We start from the raw sequence: 27,013 nt of genomic DNA on the forward strand, positions 1-27,013 counted from the left end.
TGCACAAATCCTGTAGACAATCAGTATCACCTGGTGATACTTTTTGCCTTCTTACCTTTAATCGGGCTCATTTCTAGCCCCTTCACCTAACTAAGTTCTATTTATATACTGAGCAGCATATAAATTTCACAACATCAGGGTATCCATCCTGAGGATACCCTGAGATCTCTGTCTTCTCAATCTCATTTGACACATATTGTCTAGACAATTTAAATTCTAGCTCCATGTATTACTAACTGTAATAATTACATTTTCCTCATCTGTAAAATGGGGATAATAATTATATGTATCTCAAGAGGCTGTGAAGATTAAATTATAGATATGCTTCATGCATAAATCTACTTACTAAATATTGATTCCTACCACAACTGTTAGTGCCAGACATTGCTAACTCTTTGCAAATTTACATGCTTTCTACTCGTCCAAATTTTCATTTCCTTGAAAACAGCCAACATATTCTTATATATGTATGTACCTGTTTTGGTTCTTAGTACCATGCTTTTCATTTAATGTGTTAAGCCAATACTTGTAGGATCTATTGATCCGAGGATTTAAAATGCATTGCATGTCATGCTTTGTTGTGATGGAATTGCTCTGAATCTTGATTGCATAAATATCAACATACTGCTTGTGATATTGTACTCTAACTTTGTAAGATATCACTGAGAGATTGGCAACAGATATGCAGGATCTCTTAGACTATGTCTTTCAACTCTATTTGAATCTATACAATTACCTCCAGCTAAAGTTCAGTTTAAAAACATATTGCATGTTGACTAACTGTTGTTTGGTGTTTCTTTTCTTGTGGCAGAATCATGTTTTTGTTTTATATAAATTGAGGGGTTGGGTCATATGATACAGCAATCCCACTACTGGGCATATACCCAGAGAAAACCATAATCCAAAAAGAAACATGTACCACAATGTTCATTGCAGCACTATTTACAATAGCCAGGACATGGAAGAAACCTAAATGTCCATTGACAGATGAATGGATAAAGAAGATGTAGCACATATATGCAATGGGATATTACTCAGCCAGGAAAAGGAATGAAATTGAATTATTTGTAGTGAGGTAGATGGACCTAGAGTCTGTCATACAGAGTGAAGTAAGACAGAAAGAGAAAAACAAATACCATATGCTAACTCACATATATGGAATCTGAGAAAATGGTACTGATGAACCCAGTGACAGGGCAAGAATAAAGATGCAGATGTAGAGAACAGACCTGAGGACATGGGGTTAGGAGGGGGAGAAGGGGAAGCTGGGACAAACTGAGAGAGTAGCATTGACATATATACACTACCAAATGTAAAATAGATGGCTAGTGGGAAGCTGCTGCATAACACAGGGAGATCAACTCAATGATGGGTGATGACTTAGAGGGGTGGGATAGGGAAGGTGAGAAGGAGTCACAGGAGGAATGGGATATGGGGATATATGTATAAATACAGCTGATTCACTTTGTTGTACAGCAGAAATTGGCACAACAGTATAAAGCAATTATACTCCAATAAAGAGCTTAAAAAAATTGAGGGGCTGCACATAAAATTATCTTTCATAAAATAAACTAAAAAGAATAAAGCAAAAATGATTTAACTACTGATCCATGTAAGTACATTTGCCTCTTTTAGTGAACTGTTAAAACCATTTAAGTCATTTAAAATTGTTGGGCATTTGGGAGTTGTATATATTCAGTGGCTCCAGTTAGTTTGTGTCTTTTAATTTTCACTTCCTTTGCCAACCCAATGCCTTATTTGCCAATGTCGGCTCCCCTCTTTGGGAATCATTTCACCTTCCCAAGCATTTTATCATCTCGAACACAACCCATCTGTGTTGTTTCAGGCCAACTGTAGCAGAAGAGAGCCGTGCCAAGCCTTCTGTGAATTCAGGTACTTTCTTCTGCCCTTGAGCACCTGGGCCTTTTGGAAATGACTTTATCTCTTTTTTTTTTTTTTTTCTATTCTGAATAAAATACAAAATAGCTTTAATCATCCAGTGCTGAAGATCTGAACAAAGGAAGCTGAGGTGATAGGGGAACATTTTACCAAGATCTCAACTGTCACTTCAGACAGCCAGTGAAGAGGACCTTAATTAATGGTCAAACCTGAGAGATGCACCTCTGGGGCTGCTGTGTCCTTGAGATAGGATCAGGTTTCATGATCTCAACTCAAATCCTATAGCATTTCTGGTATTCTCCTGTGTTATTATCGGAAGCATGTGTACCCACAACATCCAGGGGAAATTCAATCACAAGATAACGCCCTATGTGTTTAGATATATAGCCAGGGAATAGTGGTTTTATAATGGACATTTGGATTCAAGTATTTTACTAAAAGCTGTTTTTCTAACAGTGAATTTGGAATGTAACACAACTAAGAGCTGTTTTCTTAGAAAATAGTACTCCTGCAATAATAATAATAATAATACCAAATATCCAAAGGGACAGGAAATATTGCCATATATCATCTATTTTGGAAGTTTTTCTAACCCCAGGATGCTCCAAATTGAGGTATTAGCTTGACTTTCTGAGAGCTATCCTACTAGAATTTTTTAAAGATGGGAAATAGAAAAAGGAGAAGGAAGAAAGAATTACATACATTAATCTCCCTCTTTTCCACCTCAACCACACTTATCATTGGGAAGATGAAGCATAACACTCTTTCCACACTCTCACATTGCAAACTACAGAGCATCCTTCTGTAGCTTATTATCTTCTTCATTGAACTGTGTCTTATGTGTCACTTAAACAGACTTGGATAAAATAAAGGCTGTAGCTGGGTGCACAATTTGAATTGCCCAAGGCTGATCTTTCTTTAGGTGACCTGGATAATAGAAAGAATATTGGAGTGGAGACATATGTGAGTGTGTTTAGTGCATACAAGGAGGTTTGGAAGGATACACTCAATGTGATAACTTTATGGAGTGGAAGTAGGGAAGCCAAAATTGGGGGAGGGAGGAGATTAAAGGATATATTAGTTTCTTTTATTTATAAGAAAAAGTAATTATGTATTTTTATGGGAAAAAAAAAAAAACTAAAGATATTTCCAAGGCAGTCTTGCTCTGAAGTATTGTGCTTACGTCCATCCTTGGGTAGCTAATCCCAGAGAGCACTTCTGCAGGGACATGCACTTGGAAGATACTAAATATGTAGTTAAGGGATCACCTTCACCACTATCCTCTCAAATCCTAGATCCTAGCAATGACTTCAGATCTGTTTGCAGATATTTAAACAAATGAGTTGATAAAGGCAATTGATAATGGCCATTTAATTATGAGTGTTTGGAAGTCTTTGAGTGTTTTTGAGGAGGTCTCTTTCTGTTCAGTTAATCCTATTGTTATCCTCAAACTGAATAGGTTACATCTATAAATGTGTGAGTAAATCCCACAATAACTTGCTACCTCTATGATAATCAAGACTTGATCTTTTGGCTGTTTTTGCCATTTATTTAAATATAGCCATAATAAAGAGATTGGGGGCATGTTGGAGGAAAATATTAGGCTTCCTTTTATTGTTTTTCCTTTTGTTGTTTTCATTGATGATTGCTCTTATTGATTTTTGAAATACCTGAAATGATCCCAAGCAAGAGACATATAGGCCTAGAAGAGAATAGAACATACTCTTTTCTGTCCATTGGTGTTGATCTCAAGAGAACTCTAATAAGCTTCCTACATGCCAATTTTTATCTCAATCTTTATCTGCTTCGTGAGGAACCCAACCTGCAGCATACCTTAAGCAATGTCAAAAGACTAACAACCTGTCAGATAATATTTACAATATTTAACACAGATAAAGGACTAAGGAAAAGAGCAACTCAAATAGAAAAACAGGAAACAGACATAAACAATTCATGTAAAATATATAGGAATGGGCTCTTACACCTGTGGCTAGATGTTCACTACTCATTATAAGAAAAATTCAATTTAAAACTATACCAAAATACCATTTCTAAGCTATTGTATTGACACAGATGTAATATTTGATAATACATTATATTGTTGAGGCTGTGGGAAAACTGGTAGATTCATGTATTGCTGGTGAGAATGCAAATTGATACAACTGCTATGGAGAGGAGTTTTGCAATATCTAAATAAAGCTACGCGTGTGTTTATTTTTTGACCCAGAAATCCCACTTCTATGAATTTACCATGAAGATACGACTCTAACAATATGAAAATGTATATGCAAAAGGTTATTTTTTCCCAGAATTGTTGGTAATTGCAGAATATTGTGGATAATCTAAATGTCCGTATATGGAATATTGGTTAAACCAACTATAGTATGATCACACGTTGTTAGTACAATGCATCATGAGAATGAACGGGGGAGATCTCAATGAACTGATACGCCTATTTCCTACATGTATCAGGTACAAAAAGCAGAGTATAAAAGAGCATATACAGTATGCTAGTTTTCTGTGTAAGAAAGAAGGGGAAGTAAGAAAATATACATTTACTTATTTGTGCAAAGAGAAACATAAGAAGCATGAAGTAGATATTAATGATAATTGGTTAAGTTTCATTAGTAGGAATGAAGTTGAAAATTTTGAGGTGTGGGATTACACTTGTTTGCATAAAACTTTTAATATAGCATCAGCTTTGGAGCCATTGATGTTTTACACATTCAAAAATAAACTTAACAATGAAAAGAAAAAATTAAAATAGAATACAAACAGAAATAAATGAACTTAATTGCATTTCAAATTAATATATAACCACACTAGGAGGAAGTAAGAATTAACTCAAGTAACTTTTGAATACAGTATTGACTATTGTTAGGGAAATACAATTGAAAACAAAATCTTCTTTCAACCCAGAAAACCCTCCATGAAAGTAGTGGGGGAAAAAGAACCAGTTTTATTACTGAATAAGCATTAAACCAGAGTATGGTGTGCATCACAGGCAATCTATTAGGAGACTGCAAAGACAGGAAGGAACTTCACCCTTTTATATGACCAAGCAGATAACACCCATCTCAGTCATGTTCTCCAGATAAACAATAACTAGTCCTTAAGTTAAAAGACTTGATACCATCATTTACCACATATAGTTCATTCTAAGTTTACCTGGTAATTGGGGTAACCATCTGTGTTAGTTAATTGGCCTTATACCAAAGAAAAGTAAATTTCTCCTATCTTTATGAAAGGAAGTAGGTTTGCAACTTGGAGTCAGGTGTCAACTGAAGTTAGGCTCCTACGTTCAGGCAGAAAGTGGGAGATAGGGGCATTATCTCCCTTGCTGTTTGTTCACACTTTTAAAAAATATTCCTAAATCCTTGAGAAAAACTTTCCTGGATTGTAAAACTGGCAAGAAGTTTACAAAAGAAAATGTTCTAAAAAGGGGGGTGAGGGGGGAATGTTTCTGTCCTTATTTTTATCAGGGAGAATTAAGCCTCTTATTTTAAAATTTTGTGTTTACACTATTATCAGTCGAAAGACAAAAAGAACTGTAAGCAAATACCAATCTATGGTTATTAGTAGGTTTATTTTTCACAGTGATGTAGAACAGCAATTCTGAAACTGCTTTCTGTATTTTCTCTGGTTGAGAGAATGAATACACACATTAAGGATAATGGGAGCCAGGTTCCTCACTGATTGGGAAGGGAGTTACAAATACTGAAGGGAGAATATTTAGAATGCACTGTCTGTGTTGGTTTGGAATTGGAGGTATCAGTATCAATTCATGATTTTAATATATAAAGGTAGAAACAGAAGAAGATACAGAGACAAGCTTATATCTGTATTCACACACTGACACTTGCTAGCTCTGCCATGGAGAGAGCCTAGATGAATTAATGCTCCAGTGGCAGCATCCTTGTTTACAAAATATCATTTTGCCTTGAAAGGAGTCTAGTCTCCTTGGGAAAAAAGGTGATTACAGAGATGGAATTGGAAAGTAAAAGATAAGGCAGAAACATCTTTTTGAATGAGAAGGAAAGGAAATTCTCAAAGAACATGAGAATGTGTCAAAAAGACACAGTAGCCAGCTTGAGGAGACTCTCACTGGCTAAATTCTAGACAACTTGAGAATCAAAATTAACACTGACAGTAATGGATAATATCATGAATGAAATAACAATCTATGTGCCCATAATGATACAAATATGTAAATGAAAGAGAAGAGAAATACAAGGAGGAGAACAGAATGCTCTTCAGGAAAGGTACAAGGAATGACAGATAAGAAAATCATAATTTGGCAATTACCAGAAGTCATTTGCCTTGGCAAGAATCATCAATGTATGCTAAAACTAATAGTGAAAAGTTTGGTGAGGAACAACAGGGTTCTCAAACTATTTACCCACAAATTATTCATTAAATGTAGAAATAAAGTCAGTGACTGTTAAGCAAAGAATCTTGGTAGATACCAACTTACTCTAGTGAACAAAGTTAACATAATCAGTAAGGAGACATACTGACATCCTACACATCTCAATGTGATACACTAAGCAGGGAATAGCATCACTTCTATGGTACTCCTAGAAGTGATACTATTGAATGACCTTCTACAAAATAACTCTCCCCTACTCTTCAAAAATGTCCATGTCATTAATAAAATAAAAAAACAAAGAATGGCGAAAGCTGAGTTCCACATTAATGGAGATTATAGAGGTTCTTAGACTAGGGGGAAAATTTTAAATTAAAACTATAAGTAGACCACTGAGACAATAGGTAAAATTTTAATATGGATTATTAGTTAGGTGATAGAATTGTATAAATGGTAGGCTACTTGATTTTCATAATTGTATTTTGGTTCTGTAGGAGGATATTCAGATTCTTAGGAAAGATACATTATAGATTTGGGGGGTAATGCATCTCAGTGTATGCAACTTATTCTCAAAAAGGCTTAGAAACTTTACATTTATTATATTAATAATGTTATATTAGTACTTTCTAAACTACTATTGTATAACTAGTACATATAACTAATAATTACATATAAACGCACAATATATTATAATTATCGTCTAAAAAATGTGTATCACACACACAAAGACAGAAAGAATCATAAGGCAAAAAAACCAAAATATACACAATTGGTGAATCTGTAAAGTGTACATGATGATCCTTTTACTAATCTTGCAAATGAACTGTAAATGTTAAATTATGTCAAAATAAAATTTATAAAAATTACATTTTGATAAGTGAAATATGGTTAGTATTCCAAAACCTTGTTTTCTAGCATATAAATTTTTTAGTAACAAATGAGTTGATACTGTGGCAGCTGTCTGTTCCTGAGAGCCATTAAGAATAACAAAATGAATAACAAATATTCATTGAGCACTTACCATATAGCAGTCACAATGCTCTTTTTATTTGCATTATGTAATTCTCAAAACATATTTTTGATGCAGGTACCAGTATCTTCATTTCAAAGGAAGGGTTTTTTAAAAGGTTAAATAATTTTCCATAAGTCACTGAACCAGACTGACAGAAAAAAGATTTTAATTCGAAAGCCCCAGGTCAACATTTCAGTGCTTCATCCTTTGCTTCTTTCTAGTATTGGTTTATCCTCCCACTGTGGTAGAACAAAAATAATTTATAAATTAAATAGACAAAAGGGTGTTGTCAGGTGAAATATATTATTTAGTAGGTATATTTTGGAATTCTGGAAACTTGGAAAGCCAAAGGACCTAGAAATATTTAGATGGTAGTAGATTAATGGTTATGTTCTGAACGCTTACATTTTATATTTTGTCAAAGACAAAAAGCAGGATTATCTATATCCCAGATATCCAAATAGCAAAGTTTCAGGAGTTATCTATGGAAATTTACCCACCAATGTTTCAAGATATATGTTGAATGCTTACTCTATTTCCTTTTCTCCTTTGGTTTTATTTTATTTAGTTCTACTAAACCTATATAGGAAAAACAAACTTTTAGAATTGTCCTAGCTAGTTCCTTGTATTCTTTCTAAGCATCCCAAATGCTTTGACTCGTATTTTTTCCTGTATATTCAATTCCAGCTCACTTGACATTGTCTGACAGCGCTTCATGACCAAATACAAAGAATGAATCCTGAGGACCTCAAGTCCTAATTGAGAATATTCATGCCTAAACACATATCACAACATTATATTTAAATGGGCTTGCTTTGATTTAGAAGTGCAGTGATATAGAGTGTAGAGGAGATGAGAAGGAATAACCCTGACTCTGGCTGTCAAGTTTGTGTCTGGACTTAATGCTAAGTAGCCATTTCAAGAGATGAAGGTGGAGAAAGAGGATGCCAGAAGGGACTCTGCTGAGGTGAAGCGAGAGAGTAGCACAGACATATATATACTACCAACTATAAAATAGATAGCCAGTGAGAAGTTGTTGTATAACAAAGGGAGTTCAAATCGAGGATGGAAGATGCCTTAGAGGACTGGGACAGGGAGGGTGGGGGGGAGTCACGGGAGCGAGGGAATACGGGGATATGTGTATAAAAACAGATGATTGAACTTGGTGTACCCCCCAAAAAATAATAAATAAATAAATTAAAAAAAAAAAAGAGGATGCCAGGAGAAGGGACTCTGCTGAGGAAGGCAGTTAATCTTTAAATAGGATTCCAATTCAGGAAAGCAGGAAGAGATCTTAGGAAGTCTGTGTCTCCACAATAGTCACATTCAGATACAAATCAGGAAGTTAAGCAGGGCAACAATCTGGATGTTATCTAGGAGGGCAAGAGAGAAAATCCACCTCAGAAGACAGAGATGACCAAGCGGAAGCTTCTGGTTGCTAGGGACTGAGAAGGATAGAGAAATCCTAGAATTGAACATGCCACTCTGTCTCTGCAGAGCCTTCAAGTGATGAGGGCTTTGGCACCTTCCAGGCACTGCAGCCATAAGTTTAAAGCTGCACCACTCCATATCCAAATTCCACTGATTAATGGCTAAGACCTAATCAACTAAGTGACTGATAATTTTAAAATACATAATGTGCCCAACATTGTACTGAGATGTTAGGAAGGATTAAAAGGAAAGGACAAAGATTCATTCTGTATTCTCTGTGTTCAAATACAAGAACTAGCTGCAAAATTTGGTCAGCTTGCCAAAAAGCTTCTCAAAATACCAAGGAAGGAAAATTATCGTACAAAATTTAAGTCTTGGAGATCATGGCTGTCTTTGTCACACTACAGTGTTTACTTAGTACAAAAGATACCATGGTTTGAAAAAAAAAGTCATTGTGGAACACATTTACAATCACTATATTATTCATGTATTTCTCATAAACTTAGTATCTTGAGTAAACAAATCTCCTATAAATGTACCATTTTGGGAGTGGGGAATATTGAATTCAAACTTTCTTCCAGTATGGTATAGTGTAGTTTTCGTTATGATGATGTGTGTTTTTAACCCAGTCACTTTAAATTACATAATGCTTCATTTTCATCTATAATTCTGGAAATATCTTTCAGTTAGGGGCCAGGAGAATTTAGCACAAAATGGCTCAAGTGACAAATGGTCTAAAGCAAAATACTTTATTGATATAGAAACCACTTAGGATAGCAAAATTAACTTTTTAAATACAAACTTTTTGTTTTGAGCTTACAAGTTTTTAAACCTTTCTGCATATTATATTGAAATAATGACATAATTATAATAACTCTTCTAATACTTATAGTGACAAAATTATTCCTAGTTAATTCATTTGTTTTTATGTAGGGACTTCCATAGGATTGTGCTTTAAATCAGTACTAACCAGGCTATCATTTGAAAGTGTTCCCAACTCAGCAATAAATGGTGATGATTTAGTTATAATTAATAGAAATGAGTATATGAAAGCCTAATGAAGTTCAGAGAAGGATTCATTATGTTTCAATACATTTATATTATCTACTCGCCCAATAAATTGTCATACCTCTATTGTAATTAACTAGGAATTAACTCATTTAATTAAAAAAAAATTTCTGGCCTCAGAACTCTTACTTTGTTATATATCCATTGAAAACCTAATGGAGAATGCAGGAAACATATCTCCTAATGAATCAAAACAAAAAAATTAGTGTAGCAGTGCAAGTGAATTATAACTGAAACTGTTTACAGAATTATGATGAATCTGTAGCATCCATCATTTGTCTGCATTGCATGTCTCTGATACTAAATATCTTTACATATTTAGTGTTCAATGCTTTATCAAATACTGTACATTCTATTTCTCTCCTGTCTTTTATTATCTGATATGAAGGGCATTATCACGTTAGTTCTTGTCAGTAGGTCATTTTTAATTTCTAAAGGACGGCGTCTTCTACTTTTTTCATACTGCTGTGTTTTAATGCATTTGCCTAGCTGGGCAGGATATATCTTTCTTCCCAGCCTCCCTGCCCCCCACCAAGCTTAGAAAATGTGAGGAATTAGAATGGCTGCAGATTTTTCTTTTGTTTTCCAGTTCTCTTTCTTCTTTTTCCTCTTCCTCCATTTCTTCTCCTCCTCCCTTTCTCTCTACCCCTTCCCCTCCTCCTCCTTCTTCTCCGCCTCCTTCTCCTCTCTTCTCCAACCTCCCCCTCCTCTTCTTCTTCCTCTTATTTTTTCCACCCTTTGGAGCACCATTATTGAGATGTAATCCATATATCATACAGTCCACCCATTTAAAATATACAAGTCAGTGTTTTTAGTATATTCACACAGATATGCGCAACAATCACCACAGTAAAGCTTAGCTCATTTTCATCACCTCAAACAGAAACACCGTAGCTTTACTCTTTGGTTATCACTCTTCCTATACCCCCATCCTTTCCCCCACCTCAGCCCTAAGCAGTCACTAATCTATTTGCTGTCTCTATAGTTTTCTCTATTCTGGACATTTTATATGAAGAGGATCATATGATACATGGTCTTTTATGACTGGCTTCTTTTACTTAGCCTAATGTTTTCAAGGTCCACCCATATTGCAATATGTATTAGTACTTTATTCCTTTTTGTGGCCAAATATTATTTCATTATATGAATTACTATGTTTTCTTTATCCATTTGTTAGTTAATAGACATTTGGTTTGTTTCTATTTGTGTTTTATTTCATGGTTATATGTGTAGGAGTAGAATTGCTGCATCATATGGGAACTCTATATTTAACATTTTGAGGAAATGCCACACTGGTTTCCAAAGTGATTCCATATTTACATCCCTACCAGTAGTGTATGAGGGTTCCAATTTCTCTACATCTTCACCAACTCTTATTATTATTCAACTTTTTATTATAGCCACTCTAGTGAGTGTGAAGTGGCATCTCATTGTTTCTTTAATTTGCACTGCCTTGATTATTAACAGTGTGGAGTATTTTTTCATGTATTTATTGGCCATTTGTATATCTTCCTTGGACAAATGTCTTTTCAAATCCTTTGCCCATTTTAAAATTTGATTATGTTTTTTATTATTTAGTTGTGTTTCATACATTTAAATTATAAGTCCCTTATTAGATATATAATTTCCAAATAACTGAATGGCTGCAGATTTTACTATCCATCAACCACTAGCATATAGTGCCAAGATTAGGTGTGATTAATGGTCACAACCCCGTAGTGACACTTCAGTAAATATTCTGAACCCAGTTACTAGATTCATTCAGTCTTAATTTGGCATTTATTTCTTGTGTTTGAAATGAGAATTTTAAAATAAATTTGTAAACAACAGCTAATCCTTCTTAGCCATTTAATTCCATCAGTATAGAATACTTTAAAAATTCTAACTTTGAGTTCCTCGTCCTTTGCATAACAACAAAATTCCTTAAGGAAACTAGAGTAATGGAGAATTGCAGTCTCCATAAATGGATTTTCCTCTTCTATTTCTTAAGAAGCCTGTCACTGAAACTCATCATCAAGGAAAGGACTTTAAGGATTTCAAGGAAAAGTATTATTCCACATCTCAAAGCAATCAAGCCTCAAAGTTATTTCTCACATCTAATTGAACTTATATGTATGTATGTTACGTCTACGTAGTCATCACAAGCACGTATTTTATTTAAGATCTCTTCTTTATAAGGAGAGTTCAGCAGTTGGGTCTGGAGATGGTTTCTAAAGCAGACTGATGTATTTATATCAATCCATTCGCATATCTCTATTTAGTTTCCTATCTTTTTATAGGTTTCAACAGCTAAGAATGGAGCCCTTGGGTCTAGGACACAGCAATATAGACTGTGTAACACTGGTTTTTCACCTGTTGCTTCTCTGGCATCAACAAAACTAACTGGTCATGTCCTTGCTTTTTGTTTGTCTTTTGTTTCCATACTAGTCAACTGATTCATCCTAATCATGGATCCTGAGCTAATGGTTATTTTGAAAGCATCACTCAGCCATTATAGTTGAGAAAGTTCTAGTTTATTTTTGAGATTCTTCATGAGGCTTTATTCTCCTACCATTACCTAGTGGCATGATGCTTTCCTGAACATGTTTCACTGGGTTGCTGTCCCTTTTACATGTGGCCCATCAAACTAGACTTCACACTCATCAGCAAATAACCCTCCTCACTCCAAGTGGAATTCTTAATTGCTACTCCCTACATTCCCACCCATTACCTTAGCAGGTCATCCCAATGCTTAATCTCTCTACACTCATGGCTGGATATGCTTATGGAAACTAATTTCTTCACTTCTACAGTTTCTCTAGTAATAGGAAATCTGTGACCTGTACCTTTTTTTTTATGGTTTTACTTTTCTTAAAAATTATATCTCAAGCTCAGGTTTAAATTAAATTGGTATATGATTCTAGTCAAAGTGACACATGCATCCTCTTACAAAATGAGGTGCCACAGGTGGGAACTTAGTATACTAACTCTAATCTTGGATGTATACATGATTACATACAAGGAAATATTATTAAAACCAAAAAAAAAGGACTGAATCCTTATTTCTTAGAATTTGCAGTAACATTGTAGAAAATAAGCACTGACATACAAAGTATTTCCTGAAATTTTTGCAAGCTTATTTACTTTATAACTTGTCACTGCAGCTACTACACCTTCTGAACACAAACACTTTCCAAAGTTCCTCTGCTGACTAAATAATCTTCCTTATGCCTTGCTATTGATTTTACAGGGCTGCATTTTAGCTTCCTTCAGGCCATTTCCTCCAGGCTACCCTTTACTTCCTAAGGCAATAACCATTTTTAATCTTGCCAACCAAGCAAGAGATGGCTTGCTGACAAGAACCCAGCTGCCAAGCCTGTAGCACACTCTCAGTTCTTCAATTGCACTCAAAGAGTAATGTGACAGATCAGCAGTAAACTTCTTGTTTTGTTTTTAGATTGACCTACTACTCAGATTTCAGGGAAAGAGAAATATGTTCATATTTGAAAAGGTGGAGTATGGAAACTTTGCCTTAGATAATTCAGGTTGCTTCCCTGGGAATCAAGAATTCCAAACTGCTCATTTCTCTCCCTCAAAGCTTTTTTTCCTTCAGCTCTCACCACCTATGCATCCTTATGCTATGTCTAACAATGGAGGTGGGAAAAGTCCTGCTATACATAGATTGAATGTGTACCCCTTAAGTTCATATGTTGAAAACCTAATGCCCAAGGTGATGATATCACCACAATAGGAGGTGGGGCCTTTGGGAGGTGATTAGGTCATCAAGGCCGAGTCTTTGTGAATGGGATTAGTTTTCTTATAGAAGAAGTTCTAGAGAGATATTTGCCCCTTCTACCACATGAGGACACAGCAAGAAGTCAGCAGTTTGCAACCCAAAAGAACGCCTTAACCAGAACCCAACCATGCCTGCACCCTTATCTTGGACTTCCAGCCTCCAGAACTGTGTTTTATAAGTACCCAGACTGTGATATTTTGTTACAGTAGCCTGAATAGACTAAGACAGGTCCTTAGCATTATAATCACTTTTCTTTTCAGATGGGAAAATGGAGGTCACAAATTGAGAATTTGTTTTAAAGTAAAATAATTCATGGAGAGAACCATGTTCATAGATATGAAAGCATGAGTTTAAAAATCAGAACAAAATATTATTTTATTATATCAAAATATTTTGATTTTTAAATAATTCCGCATATAACCTGGGATAATAACTTTGGAAAGTTTGAGTGACTATAGGCATCTGGTAAATAATCAGTACATAATAAAGATATTCTACTATGATTTAATAAGGATAGTAAAACAATTAATTCACAGATTGAAACTTCACTCTGGAAAGGTAACTCTATGTAGTGTATGGTGCAATAAGGTTTTATTTTTGTTTTTGTTTTTGAAATAATTGTAGATTCACAGATAATTGCAAATAAATGTACTGGGTTGTCTCTTGCATCCTTTTCCCAGCTTCTCCCAGCATTAACATCTTATATAATTATAGCATAATATCAAAACCAGGTACTTGATATTGGTAATATTCACCGTTTATTCATATTTTACCAATGTAGATGTACTAATTTCTGAGTGTGTATATGCAGTTCTGTGCAATTTTATCACATGTGTAGCTTGCTGTGACTACCACCATATGCTCTCTCCCCATTGTAAACATTGGCAACCACTAATCTGTTTTCCATCTCTGTAATTTATTCATTTCAAGAGTTACGTAAATAGAATCCTATAAAGTAAACTTTTGGTATTATCTTTTTTTAAATAAATTTATTTATTTATTTATTTATTGGCTGTGTTGGCTCTTCGTTGCTGCACATGGGCTGTCTAGAGTTGTGGTGAGTGGGGGCTCCTCTTCCTTGTGGTGCCTGGGCTCCTCATTGTGGTGGCTTCTCTTGTTGCGGAGCATGGGCTCTAGGCACATGGGCTTCAGTAGTTGCAGCAGAGGGACTCAATAGCTGTGGCACACAGGCTTAGTTGCTCCTCGGCATGTAGGATCTCCCTGGAGCAGGGATCGAACCCGTGTCGCCTGCATCAGCAGGCGGATTCTTAACCACTGTTGCCACCTAGGAAGTCCTGATATTATCTTTTTAAATTCAGCATAATTTCTTTGTGGTTTTTATATGTTATCAATAGTTTGTTCCTTTTATTGCTGAATACTATTCCTTAGAATAGATGTGTATTACAGTTTGTTTAAACATTCACCCATTGAAGGGCATTTGGGTAGGATCCAGTTTTTGGCTATGATGAATAATGGTGCTATGAACATTAATGCACACATTTCTCTGTGAAAATAGTTTTTATTTCTCTGGGATAAATGCTCATTAGGGCAACTGCCAGGTCATATGGTTAATCCATTTCATTTTTAAAAGAAACCGACAAGCTATCTTGGAATATTTTACATTCCCACCAGCAATAAATGAGTGATCTCTTTTCTCTACATCCTTTAATATTATCACTCTTTTTCTCTTCTTATTAATTTGTAATGATTTCTTATTGTGGTTTTAACTTGCATTTTCATAATAGCAACTAATGTCAAATATCCCTTCATATGCTTATTTGTCATGCATATCTCCTCCTTAGTGAAATGTCTCTTCATGTCTTTTGCCCATTTTACTGATTGGATTGTCTGTTTGTTTAACGTTGACTTTTGAAAGTGCTTTATAAGCTCCAGAAACTATTCCTTTTTAATTTTTTTTCCAGCTCTTTATTGGAGTATAATTGCTTTACACTGTTGTGCCAGTGTCTGCTGTACAACAAAGTGAATCAGCTGCATTTATGCATATATCCCCATATCCCCTCCCTCTTGAGCCTCCCTCCAACCGTCCCTATCCCAGCCTTCTAGGTCATCACCAATCATTGAGTTGATCTCCCTGCGTTATGCAGCAGCTTCCCACTAGCCATCTATTTTACATTTGGTAGTGCATATATGTCAATGTTACTCTCTCACTTCATCCCTGCTTCCCCTCCTCCCACCCCCGCCCCACCCCCCACCCCCCACTCCATGTCTTCAAGTTTGTTCTCTATGTCTGCATCTTTATTCTTGCCCTAAACATGTGGTTTGAAAATATATTCTCCCAGCCTTTAGCTTTTCAATTTATTCTCTTCACAAGAGCTTTCACAGAGTGAAATTTTAAATTTTGGTGAGGATCTCATTTATTACTTTTTTTTTGTCTATTCCAAGATTTCCTTGCTTAGTGTCAGGACCTGAAGAGTATCGCTTCTGTTTTTTATCCCCAAAGTTTTGTAATTATGTTACATTTAAGTCTGTGATTCACTTCCAGTTAATTTTCGTATAAGGTGTGTTTTAGACAAGGTGCGTTTTTTTGGCCTAAGTATTTCCAATTACTACAACACCATTTCTGTTTAAAATACTATCTCTCCTCTACTGAATTTTTTTTCATCTTTGTCAAAAATCAATTTTGCATATTTGTGTGATCTCTTTCTTGGTTCTTTGTTCTATTCCATTGATCTATATGTCTATCTCTCCATTATTACTACACTGTCTTGATTAGTGTAGGTATTAGAAAGTTTTAATAGCAGAGTGATTCCTTTCACATTATGCTTCTTTTGAAAAAATTGTTTCAGTTATTATAGGGCTTGTGTCTTTCCACATAAATTTTAGAATAAGTTTGTCTGTGGCTGAAAAAAAAAGGCTGGAATTTTGACAGGAATGCATAAAACTCTAGATCAAGTAAGGGAGAAATGACATCTTTACTATATTGAGTCTTCCTATCCATGAACATAATTATTAAGTATATAACCTTTGTTACTGTTTATAGAATTTTTTAATGTCTCTATGTCAAAGTTAATTTTAAATATTATCTTCCTTCACAATTATAATAAGAAAGCTATGCTTCTCTTAAATACGTTCTGCACATGCCTACTAGTACTACTTACTAAATTTTCCTAAGTGTATGGTGATAAACTTTGTCTTATTCCTCAGTATCTGCTCTGTGTACCTATTATTTTGTAATAGAGAGATTATTTAGTATGAAAAGTACCTTCCTGGTTATAGTCCAAAACTGACTCTTCTGAGCAGAAATAAAGAGGCTGTTGCACTCTATCTTTTATCACTTGTGAAAGAGGAGATAGAGACATTTTACACTGGGACAGTTTAATACCCAATGAGAAACTGGCTTTATAAGCACATATATATCTAATTATGTGGCCAGATAGGCATGACTGTGTTTTAATTGGTATTTTACATTATTTTGTCTTCCTCTATAATTTCTAAATGTGTCTATTCAAGATTTATTTTGTGTTTGTGTTCCTAATTTCACCAAAGTAGTTATAAAAATTTACATTCATTTATTTGACTTTTTACTCCAGTTCTCAGTATCAATTAGTACTTTCATCCAATTTAATATTAAATGTATCCCAGACTGTTTTATATTTAATTATCTATTTGATTCATCGAGCCTATATTTTTTATCAGTAATTCAGAGGGAATGTTATCCCAGGCTACTATATAAAATGACAGAGATAATTAAATTATAAATCAACTCAACTTTCTTCCAAAAATAGAAGAAAATTTTATAATCACTTTTGCTTGGGCCATAATACTATTTGTCAAATTGCTCAATCAATACAGGAGTTAAGATAGGAGACCTTGAGGAATCAATACTAACACACAGTTTTATTTTCATTTTTAAAAATCTATAAGAAAATATATTTTGGAGAAAAAATGGTATTGAATACAGTAAAAAGTCATTGACAGTTCAGCTTATAAATATTAATTCTGGAAAATTCTGGATCTCTTTGTTTAAAAAAAGAAACAGTTGAAAAGATCAAAACAAATTAAAGGTCAAAGCAGGTTCTATTTGTTATCTGTGTTTAACTGTGCTATTGCCTTTTCTTGAGCAGCTAACTATATGATATATTATTACTCCCCCAACTTTGGCATCTGCTTTTGCCACCATACTTGCCACAGAAATGGCCTTTTCATCCCTAGCTAAAATGCCATGCACAGACTGAGACTTGTCTCTTTACCTCAGTGGGGTGTGAACTCTTACTCTCTTCAACTGAATAATTTGTTATCTGTTTCTCTTTTATTTGACCCTTCATTGAAGGTCTATGTTAATGTGGCTCTTTGTTGCTTTCCTCTGCAAAATGGAAATTATAATACCTAAATTTCATTGTTGTCATCAATTTTAAGTAATATTTTTACACACCCACACACTATATATATATGTGTGTGTGTGTATATATATATATATATATATTTTAACCTATATATTTTTTTGCTTTGGCAAGAGTTAGCATATACTAATTAATTTTTTCTACATCACAAACTCTTTAGTAGTTATTTAGCGTTGAGATAGACTAGGTAAAATTTGGAAATTAATGCAGATTTTACAGACACTAAGGATTATAAGGAAATGTATGGAAAATATAACATAGGAACATATTATGTATTCATAAAAGTGTGAATAATAAAAATTACCAAGCCCTGATCCTTTGGCCTGTTCTTATAGGTTAGTTGTGGGATTTTTTTAATGTTCCCCAATAACTATAACTGTAGATAAGCACCAGTGAACCTCCAGAAGATTACAGCATTCCTCCTCTTTGCTGGCAAGGTTGTAATGAAATTGCAGTGTGACTCATTAGTTAAGAGCATGGTTCGTAAAGAAGAAAGGTCTACGATTGAATGGCAAACTTTTCAAATATTAGTTGTATGACACTGGCAATTTTTTAAACCTCTCTAGGCCTTCGTTTCCTCATGTGGAAATAGGGTACTAATAATAATATATATTCATTGGGATGTTATGAAAATTATACGGGAGAAAGTGTGCAAAATGTTTAGCATTGTCAGTGCCCATTTAAAGCATCTACTGTTATTAAGTATTAATGTTTGGATTCTTTATATGTTTGTATCCTCCTTTTCACACTGCATTTTTGTTGATTTACAATAAAGAAGGGCAAAGAATAACATTAGTTATTGCTTCCACAGAAGAAACTTTCAGGGGGTTAAAAAGATAATGTGATTTTTCTTCACCTTTTCTTCTAAGATTCATTGACCACAGACATCATCATATAAATGTGACCAAATTGTTGCATATGATTTGTAATTCAACAATCTGACTTCAAGTCACGAAAAAAGCAAAAGGTTACAGAATTCAAATATTCTAAATTGTTTATAGAACATTAAAATTAGTTACATATAAAGCCAAATGAAAAGGATAATATAACACTTGAAATGAGGAAGAAATAACTGCAATAATAATTGCAGAAAGATATTACAGCTAATGTATATAATCTTAACCTGCTGTGAAAACCAGGTTCTGGGATTGCTTTTCAAGTCATGTTAACATATTCCCGCAAATGAAAAGATAATTGATTTGGGAATTTCACACCATTGGTAGACGGCAAGTGGTAAGGTCTGATTTGATCACTATGCCCATTGGATATTTCATGAACCCTTAAACAGGCTATCCTCTAAAATAATTTGATCAGCTGATCCCTTGATGTAAGTTGGGAGAAACTAAGTTGGCAGGAAGAAATTTTTGTCACTTTATGTATTCCCATCTCCAGTTTACTATGCATTTTAGATTAAGTTAGAAGAAGAATTTGAAAGACAAAATCTGGGCAACTCATTCAACAAATATGTATGGAGTGAGTACTAAGGTTTAAAAACTATTATAGTCCTGAGGAATACTCAGGTGGCCCAGACAGACCCAATATCTGTTTTAATAGAGCTTATATTTTTAGAGACCCTAAAAATAGAGAAAATAAATAACTTAAAATTCTAAAATTAAATGTAGGTAATGATAATACCAAAAATAAATACATACATACATACATACCTACATACATACATAAAACACCTGATGTAACTGAGTGTAATCAGGGAAATAATGGTAGTTTACTTTAAGACAGTTGGGGAAGGTCTCACTGGGAAGCTGAGATCTGAATGATAAGAAGCAGCTGACAAGTCACCTGGTAGTGGACCATACTACTGTATAGAGGAAGCAGTAATTATAAAGTCCTAAGGTGGGCACAAGAGTGCTCTGGATGGCCAATGAAAAGATAATTGGCAGTAGGTGAGACTAGAGGAAAACACTTCAGGTCAGGCAAGGCATTTTAGACCACTCAAAGTTTGAATTTTATACTGAATATAATGGAACACAAACAAATACAGTAATTCATTAATTCAGTAAACATATTTAAGTATCTATTCTATGAAAGACACTGTAACTGATGCTATGGGAAATCTGGATATGAAATGAAGACACAGGAGATGTCATATGGAGATCCTATATAGAGACAATATATAATGTAACTCTGCGCATAAGAAAAAAATGTGAGCAGAAAACCATGAGAATTTAGAAAAGAGTACATCTGATTGAGCATTTTGTTGCATCTTTATTAAAGAAGTGATATATATGTTGAGTTCTTAAGAATTAATAGCACTTTATTGAGCTGAACAAAGACAAGAGAGTAGAAAATGAAAAATAGTTTTAGAGAGAGGGAGAGGCTACTTTTTATGCAACAGGTTTTGTTTATTTTTTCCAGATTTATTGAAGCAAAATTGACAAATAAAAATTGTATATATTTAAGGTGTACATCTTGAATGTGGTGATTATTTCAAAAGGGAGAGGCTACTTTTATTGTAACACAAGGTAAATGTAGAAATGTAACAAGTTTGGAACGGTAATGGGGCTTGATCACCATGGCTCTTAAATGTCAAGGTGAGAAGAGGCTTTCTTCTTTTAGTTATGGAAGAGGAACGTGAGTAGTTTTGAGTGGGATATGGCATAATCCAAGGTGTGTCCCGGAAAGGAACAAGGAGAACAGCAGGTTGAAAGGCGATGGTAAGAAGAAAGGTGATTGAGGGATTGTCTAGCGCTCTAGAGAGTCTAATTCTAAAATAGACCCTGGGACACCCTTTCCATTTCCCACTGCCCTAATCCGTGTTTCACAATTGGAACACTGGTGCCCATCTGTCTCTACCTCATTTTTCTCTCCTTACAATGTCACCATAAAGATCTATCAAAACACAGGTATTTTCATGCAACAGGTAGTAAACAGCAAATAAACTCCTGGGAGTAAGAGGATAAAGCTGAACTCTAATATGGTTTTCAAAATCTTATAAAATCTTGCTTCTTGCAATTTCACCTACTCTCCCTCACTCATTGTTTACTGGATTACTTACAGTTTCATAAACATAGCAGGAGCTTCAATTTCTCTGTCTTTGTTTATGATCTCTCTATAGCCTGTGATAGTCTGTGCTGCTTTCTTCACTTGTTGCTAATCGGCTCATGTTTCAAAGACAAGCTTTGTTTACATTTCCCCTGGTAATTTCTCAAACCTGTCAACCAAATTTATTTTCTCCTTTCTCTGGTTACCTTAACACTGTCTTTATAGAGCTACTATACACTAGTCCATGTTGCTCTTCAAAATAATATTACTTCCAGCCCAGACTCTCCTCAGAATATCAATGTGGTTTCTTATTGGGAACATTAAAAAGTTCTGAAAATAGATAATGGTGATGGTTGTACAATGTTGTGAATGTACTTAATGCCATTGAATTGTACACTTAAGACTGGTTAAAATGTTAATCTTATGTATATTTTACCACGATAATATATATATTTTATATATATATATATATATATATATAACTTGCGCCAAAGCAAAAGAATTAAAAGTGAAACATTATTAGCATTTTCGTTAGGAACAAGAGAAGAATACTTCAACAGTATTTATCAATATTGCACTGGAGGTCTTAGTGGAAGAAGGAAACTGAGAAAAATAACAAGCATTTGGATCAGAAAGGAAAAACTTGTTTTCAGAAAAGATGATTGCCCATATATTTAAAAAATTCCAAGCTACTTCAATGACAAATCTGAACTATTCTATTTTCTTATTAAAAAAAAATCTGGAGGGAGAAAAAAGCAAAGTTGCAAAATTTTAATGAGCACAAAATGTTCATTATGAATGATCAGAAAGTTAGTGATCATTACATTTTTCTGTTATTGTGTGTGTATGTTTCACTTTTTATCAAAAAGGGGTAGGGAGGAAGAAGAATAGAAATCAGGTCCTGGTGGTTTCACATGTAAATTGTGTCAAATATCCAAGGAAAAAACATACTCATGCACTATTTAACACATTTCCCAGCATACAGAAAGAAAAGATTCCAGAAAAATAACTAGAAAAAGTGGCAAAGATAGTACTTAAATATAATTTTTAAAAACTTAAATAAAATAAATTTCAATAGTATTACAGTATTACCAAGCAGAATCATTCTTGGAATAAAGAGAGCAATGTTAAGAAATGTATTAATTTAATTCAAAATATTAATAAACCAAACAACAAAAAAAACATATAAAACCATCTTGAGAGGTAAATCCCCCAAGAGATAAAAAATAAAAAACAAAATTATTTTGACTAGAAATTAAGGCCCACACAAAACAGGGATATGAGAATATTTAACATGATTATGCTTATTCTGAAAACAATGTCTAAATTCTCAATTTGGGGTAAAGTGTGTAATCATTCCCAAATAAGTTAGGAAGAATACAATGGAACCTCTGTCATTATCATTAACGCTTTCTTTAAGAAGTTTTAGACAATACATAAAGACAAGACATCAGAATAAAAAGCTGTTCTTAGGAAAGGAATAAATGTACCTATATTTACTACTGATGTCATTATATGCCTAGAAAATGCAATCAAAACAATGGAGAAACTATTGCAAATAAGAACATTGAATAAGGTAAGTGCCAATACAATTAAAACAAAAAATCAAAAACTTTTTTACATAAAACTGTAATCTGTTGTAAATGTAATAGTAGAAAGAGTCTATTTATAATATTCAAAGAGAAGTAAACTATCAAAGACTAGGTTTAACAAGAAAATTGTAAGACCTATCTAAGAGAATGTCTATACTGTGGAGCATAAAAAAATAAAAGAAATTTTGTTTCAAAATTGATTATTATTGATTGAAAAATAATTAGATACATTTGATCAATTGCTCCACTTACATTTCAGGTAAATTCATAATAATCTCATGGCCATGCTAAATAGGGTTCATGTGATCCAAAAAGCCTCATTTTCCAACTGTTTCAATATATGCAACTAAGGAGAGAAAAAATGTATGATCTTCTTAGTAAGGCTAGGTTGTTTACATGACTCTATATGTGGGCAGTGTTTCTACACATTTTGTTATAGTCTAAAAATAAAATGCTTGAAAATTCAGTTCTTTTTATGCTTAGAAGCTAAACTTGCACTTTTTTCAGAAATGAAATAAAATTGAGGCTATAACTTTTTAAAATCCAAGTAAATTGAACTGTAGTATACTGGGACAAGATAAATATTCATAAATATAATTGAGACATCACTCTAATCCAAATGCAAGATGTACTCAACCATTTCAACCCATAAGAAATCTTATATTTTCGTGTAATGCATAGTGGATTCTAAGTACAATAACAATTAAAAACTATAACCCATGTTACTTCTAGATATTTATTTATTTATTTATTTATTTCATAATAGATGTATTCTATGACAATGGGGAAAGCACTGAATAAAGTTTGTAAACACAGTAAATATCCTATTATTGAATATGCACAAGGTAATATATGTAAAATCTTATGTGAAGTGAGCTTTTGAATAGTGACATTCTGAATTATGCATTATTTTTGACTCAACTCAGGGATTTATTAGGGTGTTTCTTTGTAATCAGTGTATTCTTCAGATAATTTTGGTTAGCAAACTCTTTGCCTAAATAAGTAATTGCAATATAACAATCAACTATTCAACAGATTTAGGCAGAAGTTAACCCAACCAAGTTTAGGATGAACAAATGATCATATTCAACTAATGAAAAAGAAAGGAGTAAAGAAAAAGTAGAAAAATAAAAGATGTGAGACGTAGAAAACAAACACCAAAATGGCAGACAAAATCAACCATATCAATAATAAAATTAAATGTGAAACAACCTAATCAAAAGGCAGAGACTCTAAAACAGAATTAAGAAACAAACAAAATTCAGTTACATAAGATGAATAAATCCTAGAGATTTAGGTAGAAGCTTCTTTTGAAGGTGATGGATATGTTTATGGAATTGATTGTGGTGATGGTTTCATGGGTGTATGCTTATCTCCAACTTCATCAAATTGTATATATTGAATAGGTACAGTATCTTGTATGTCAATCATACATCAATAAAGTGATTTTAAAAAGTGAAAAAAAAAAAAAGAAACAAAATACAATATCCAACTGTCCACCTGTATGCTTTCTTTAGGAGACATACTTTAAATTCAAACTGTGTTTAATAGGTTGAAAGTAAAAGGATAGGAGGAGATATCCATATAAATAACAACCATATGATAGCTAAAATGGCTATATCAACATCAGACAAAACAGAGTTTAAGAAAAAAAAATGTTACTACAAATAAAGAGGGACATTTTATAATGATTAAGTGTTTAATAAATAAGGAAGACAAAGCAATTATAAACATATGGATCTAAAAAGAAGAGCTCCAAAATACATGGAGGAAAAATGGATATCACTGAAAGAAGAGACAGATAATCCAACAATAATAGCTGAGACTTCAATACCACTTTTTCAAGCATGGATGAAGCCACAAGATTAAAGATCAACCAAGAAATAGAATACTTAAATAACAGTTGAAACCATTTAGACCTGAAGACATTTATAGAACATCTCACTCAACAACAGTAGGACAGACTTTCATCTCAAGTGCACATGGAACATTCTCTGGGAAAGACCATAAGTTAGATGATAAAACAAGCTTCAATAAATTGAAAAGAGTTAAAATTATACAAAATATGTTCAGCAACTAAACATTACTAGAACTAATGTAACACTTCAACAATGTGGCAGGATATAAGATTAAAGTAAAAAACCAACTGTATTTCTACAGGCTAGCAATGAACCATAAATGAAGTTTAAATAATTCCATTTTAATATGAATAAAATAAATAAATTTTTAATTTTTCATAAAAGAAATTAAAATAATTCCATTTAAAGTACTGTAAAGTAAAAGGGAAAGAAATGCCTAAAAATAAATTTAGCCCAAAAAGTGCAAAATTTGTGCTGAGAAGCCTAAAACATTGTTGGAAAAAATCAAAGAAGACAAACTGGAAGATATCTCAAAGATATTCCCAACAACACTCATAAGAAGACTAATACTATTAAAATGACAGTAGTCCCCAAAATAAGCTATAGACTCAGTAAAATCCCTATCAAAATCTCATCTATATTTCGAAAAAATCAAGTTGTCCTAAATTTATATGAAAATGCAAAGAACAAGTAATAGTCAAAATAATATTTAAAAAGAAGAACAAAGCTGAAAGACTCACACTTCTTGATTTTAAGAACTTACTTCAAAGATATAATTATGAAGATAGTGTGATTCTAGCATAGGATAGAAATATAAATTAATGAAATAGAATTTGGAGTTCAAAAAAATTCTCATAATTATTGGTTAACTGATTCTTAACAAGTGTTCCAAAACAATTCAATAAAAAAATACTATTTTCAACAAATGGTGCAGAGACAAGTATTTATCTACATGCAAAAGAACAAATTTATGCCTCTAACTCCTCACCATATTAAACAATTATTGGAAATGGATCATAAACTAATGCAACAGCTAAATTTATACAACTTATAGAGAAAGATACAAGCCAATCTTCATGATCTTTGGTTAGAAAATTTCTTAGAAATGAAAAGCAACTAAAAGAAAAGCAAAAAAGAAAAAAAAACGGCGTAAATTGGGCATCAACATTTAAAACTTTTGTACTTCAAGGGAGTTCACCAAGAAAACGAAAAGGTAATCCACAGAATGGGAGAAAATATTGCTAATATCCAGAATACATAAAAATCTTTTACCGCTAAACAAAAAACCATATAGGCTATCTACAAAATGGGTACAAGATACAGAGACATTTTTCCAGGGATAATGAACAAATGACCAGTAAACATTAAAAGATACTCAAAATTATCAATCATTAAAAAAATAAAAATTGAAACCATAATGAGAAACCATGTCACAAACACTAATATGGCTATAACTAAAAACACATTTAAAACTAAGTGTTGGTGAGGATATGGAGAAATTTCAACCTTCATGCAATGCTAATGATATTGCAGATTGGTGCAGCCATTTAGGAAAATAGTCTGTTATGTTTTCAGTTGGTTAAACTTAGAGTTACCATATGGCCTAGCAATTCCACTCCTAGGTATATTTTCAAGAGAAATAAAAACATGTCTATATGAAAACTTACATATGAATATCATAGGAAAAATATTCATAATAGCTGAAAAGCAGAAAAAATTCAAATGTCTTTCAAATGGTGAATGGATAAATAAAATACTGCAGGCACATAAAATGAAACATTATTCAGCAAGATAAAAGGAATGCAATGTTGATATATGCTGCACATGAATGAACCATGAATACATTTTGCTAAGTAGAAGCCAAACGGCTACATGTTGTATGATTTCATTTACATGAAATGTCCAGAATATACAAATATAGAGAGACAAAAAGTGGACCTTGTTGTCTAGACCTATGGAGGCAGAGGAAATGGGAAGTGACTGCTGATGTGTATGGGGTTTCTTTTAAGTGTAGAAAACATTCTATAATTGACTATATGGATGGCTGCACAAACTCTTTTAATATACAAAAGAAAAAATTGATTTGTACACTTAAAATGAGTGAATTGTATATCATGTGAATTTTATCCCCATGAAGCTGTTAACAAACAAGAAAAATATCACAAGGATCAAGAAAAATACTTTGAACTCTATCTCCATCTTTAAAGGGAAAACTCAACTTCCCTCCCTCAGTGGGGAAAAACCCAGTCCTTCTTTACTTGTGTATTTCTTTCCTGTGTGTCTCCTTTGCTACTCAAACAGCACACTTCACTTCTGACACTTCTGGTCACCAAGTGTATGAAGGTTTTCCCCCACACCAAGCAATTCTCTGCAACACTAGCTGAGTGTCCTATATTTAACTCAATTCTGATACTATCTTCCTAGAAACAGCGTCAGGTTCCACAGGTTAAGGGCTCAGTCCCAAAAGTTTGGCCCCATCCCCACCCACACACTTCAGATGCCAGTTACAAACCCAGGTTATCACCTGTGCTTCTGATCAACTGGCTATAATCAGAGGTTCCAACCACCCCCTTCTTAGGTTCTACTAATTTGCTAAAGCAGCTCCCAGAACTCAGGGAAACACATCAACCAGTTTATTTAAGTAAATGAT

Source organism: Hippopotamus amphibius, chromosome 7 (assembly GCF_030028045.1).
Source record: "Hippopotamus amphibius kiboko isolate mHipAmp2 chromosome 7, mHipAmp2.hap2, whole genome shotgun sequence".
Classification (NCBI taxonomy): Eukaryota; Metazoa; Chordata; class Mammalia; order Artiodactyla; family Hippopotamidae; genus Hippopotamus; species Hippopotamus amphibius.